Source organism: Theropithecus gelada, chromosome 10, assembly GCF_003255815.1.
Source record: "Theropithecus gelada isolate Dixy chromosome 10, Tgel_1.0, whole genome shotgun sequence".
Classification (NCBI taxonomy): Eukaryota; Metazoa; Chordata; class Mammalia; order Primates; family Cercopithecidae; genus Theropithecus; species Theropithecus gelada.
Window position 1 is genome coordinate 89,505,268 of NC_037678.1, and position 3,235 is coordinate 89,508,502.

Sequence of the window (3,235 nt, forward strand, 5' to 3'; positions counted from 1 at the left end):
TGAGGTGGGCGGATCACTTGAGGACAGGAGTTTGAGACCAGCCTGGCCAATATGGTGAAACTCTGTCTCTACTAAAAATGCAAAAATTAGCCAGGCATGGTGGCACATGCTTGTCATCCCAGCTACTTGGGAGGTTGAGGCAGGAGAATTGATTGAACGGGAGGTGGAGGTTGCAGTGAGCTGAGATCACGCCATTGCACTACAGCCTGGGCAACAAGAGCGAAACTTCATCTAAAAACAAACAGGCCAGGTGTGGTGGCTCACGCCTATAATCCCAGCACTTTGGGAGGACAAGATGGGCAGATCATCTGAGGTCAGAAGTTTGAGACTAGCCTGGCCAACACGGTAAAACCCCATTTCTACTAAAAATACAAAAATTGGCCAGGCGTGGTAGCTTACACCTGTAGTGCTAGCTACTCTGGAGGCTGAGGCCTGAGAATTGCTCAAACCCGGGAGGTGAGGTTACAGTGAGTTGAGATCACACCACTGCACTCCAGCCTGGGCAACAGAGTGAGACTCGGTCTCAAACAAACAAAAAACGCAGTGATAAACTCCTTACACAAAGACACATCTAAAATAAAGTGAAAACAAAGTTTGAAAAATTACCTTTTAAGAATGACTTAGTAGAGGGAAGTAGAGATGAAGAGAAGTTGGATAATATGCACAAAAATACAATTTGATAGAAGGAATAAGTTCTAGTCCAATAGTACAGTAGGGAAATCATAGTTAACAATAATTTAGCGTGTATTTCAAAATAGCTAGAGGAGAATTGTAACATTCCCAACACAAAGAAAAGATAAATGTTTCAGGTAATAGATAGCCTCATTACCCTAACTTAATCATTACACATTGCACACATGTATCAAAATATCACATGTACTCTCAAAATATGTGTAACTATAATATATCAATTTTAAAAAGACAGAAGAACAAGATTTAGGCCCAGTTTACCAGTGAAATCCTTCAAGTGTCTCAGTTATTAAGGATCAGCTAATTATTATGTAGTGTATGTCTCTACTGTATAAAATAAGAATAAAAAACTTTTCAAAACATTTTCTGTTTTGTTTGAGACAGGGTCTCATTATTTTTTATTTTTATTTTTTGACTGTCCTAAATTGTTTATTAGTTATGAATTTTACAAACTTTACTTATATCTGTGGCAACGGTGGAGCTGAGAGTATCAAGTTTTCTCCAAGCTGCATGACAAGACCCACCAATAGTGTGGTGGAACTTAAGGCCCTTTCCAAGGCCATGGCTCTTGCGGCCTGCAGATGTCAGCCCACGTGTCTCCCTGGGCTTGTAGACTGGTTGGTGATCCACTGGGTGTCAGGATTTCCTCTGATAGCTTTATGCAATGCATCAATGAGGATAACCTCAAAAAATTTGTACGTGGAATCTTCAACCCAGTAAGAATTCAGGACTCTTAGAGCCCCACAGTGGTGTCCAGCTTGCTCCTCTGCAATGGACTGAGGGTTCAGGCAAAGTTTAGCTGGTTAACACCATGATGTGCAGGCTTGCTGTAAGTTGCACCCTTAGGAACTGGGTGTTTTTGGCCACCACTGCACACACAAATCCTATATGTAATGTAACCTAGCTTGGCCTTGTAGTTCAGTCGGCGCACTTTATGGGGCCGGGTGGATTGGGGAGCCCTGCAGAGAGCAGATCGCTGGCAGTACTGCCATCAGCGGACCCTCAGAAGAAAGCGCATGAGATCAGACTGCTTCTCCCTCCATAGCTCCTGGATGTACTTGTATGCACTCACTGTGGCTTACCTGATGGCTGCTGCCAGACAGAAAGGTGGGGTCTCACTCTTTTGCCCAAGCTGGAGTGCAGAGGTGCGATCATGGCTCACTGTAGCCTCGACCTCCTGGGCTCCAGCCTAAGTCTCCCAAGTAGCTGGGACTACAGGCATGTACTACCATGCCTGGCTAATTTTTGTATTTTTTGTAGAAACAGGATCTCACTATGTTGTACAGGCTGGTCTCAAACTACTGGGCTCAAGCAGTCTTCTCTCCTTAGCCTCCCCAAAGTGCTGGTATTACAGGCGTGAGCCACCACACCCAGTCAAAATATTTTCTGAAAGAAAACAAAATCAGAGGCCAGGCACGGTGGCTCACACCTGTAATCCCAGCACTTTGGTAGGCCGAGGCGGGCAGATCACTTGAGGTCAGGAGTTCCAGACCAGCCTGACGAACATGGCGAAACCTTGTCGCTACTAAAAATATAAAAATTAGCTGGGTGTGGTGGCATGCACCTGTGGTTGCAGCTACTCAGGAGGCTGAGGCAAGAGAATCACTTGAACCTGGGAGGCAGAGGTTGCAGTGAGCCAAAATTGCAGCACTGCACTCCAGTCTAGGTAACAGAGTGAGATTCTGTCCAAAAGAAAGAAAGCAAGCAAGAAAGCAAGCGAGCAAGCAAGCAAGCAAGCAAGCAAGAAAGAAAGAAAGAGAAAGAAAGAGAGAAAGAGAGGGGAGGGAAGGAAGGAAGGGAAGGAAGGAGAGAAGGAAAAAAAGAGAAAAAGAAAACAAAATCAGAAGAGCCAGACACCAAGAACCAAGCAAATAGCCCATAAAATACTTTTTTTTTTTTTTTTTTTTTTTTTTTTTTNTCACCAGCCTGGCCAATATGGCGAAACCCCGCCTCTACTAAAAAATACAAAAAAAAATTTAGCCGGGCATGCTGGCGGGTGCCTGTAATCCCAGCTACTTGGGAGGCCAAGGCAGGAGAATCACTGGAATCCGGGAGGCGAAGGTTACAGTGAGCTGAGATGGCGCCACTGTACTCCAACCTGGGTAACAGAGCAACACTCTATCTCAGAAACAAAACAAAACAAAACCCAAAAAACATAAGCTGGCTGCTGGGCACATGAGTATTTTGCAGATTTGTCTTTAAACTGTACCTATATGTATACTTTTGTATGTGTTACTTATTTCACAACAAAAGGATAATTTTTTCAAATGTGGTTGGCGGAGGAGCGGGGGGACTGCTTTCGCCATCTGCCCTTTTGAATTTTGTACCATCAGCCCGTCCTACCTAGTCCAAAAACTGTTGTTTAGGCCGGGCGCGGTGGCTCAAGCCTGTAATCCCAGCACTTTGGGAGGCCGAGACGGGCGGATCACGAGGTCAGGAGATCGAGACCATCCTGGCTAACACGGTGAAACCCTGTCTCTACTAAAAAATACAAAAAACTAGCCGGGCGAGGTGGCGGGCGCCTGTAGTCCCAGCTACTCGGGAG

At 45.1% G+C, this 3,235-nt stretch overlaps 1 pseudogene; it reads right to left on the bottom strand.

Moving 5' to 3' along the window:
• Positions 1 to 1,148: 1,148 nt before the first annotated feature.
• Positions 1,149 to 3,235, bottom strand: part of LOC112632501 — a 2,427-nt pseudogene continuing 340 nt past the window's right edge.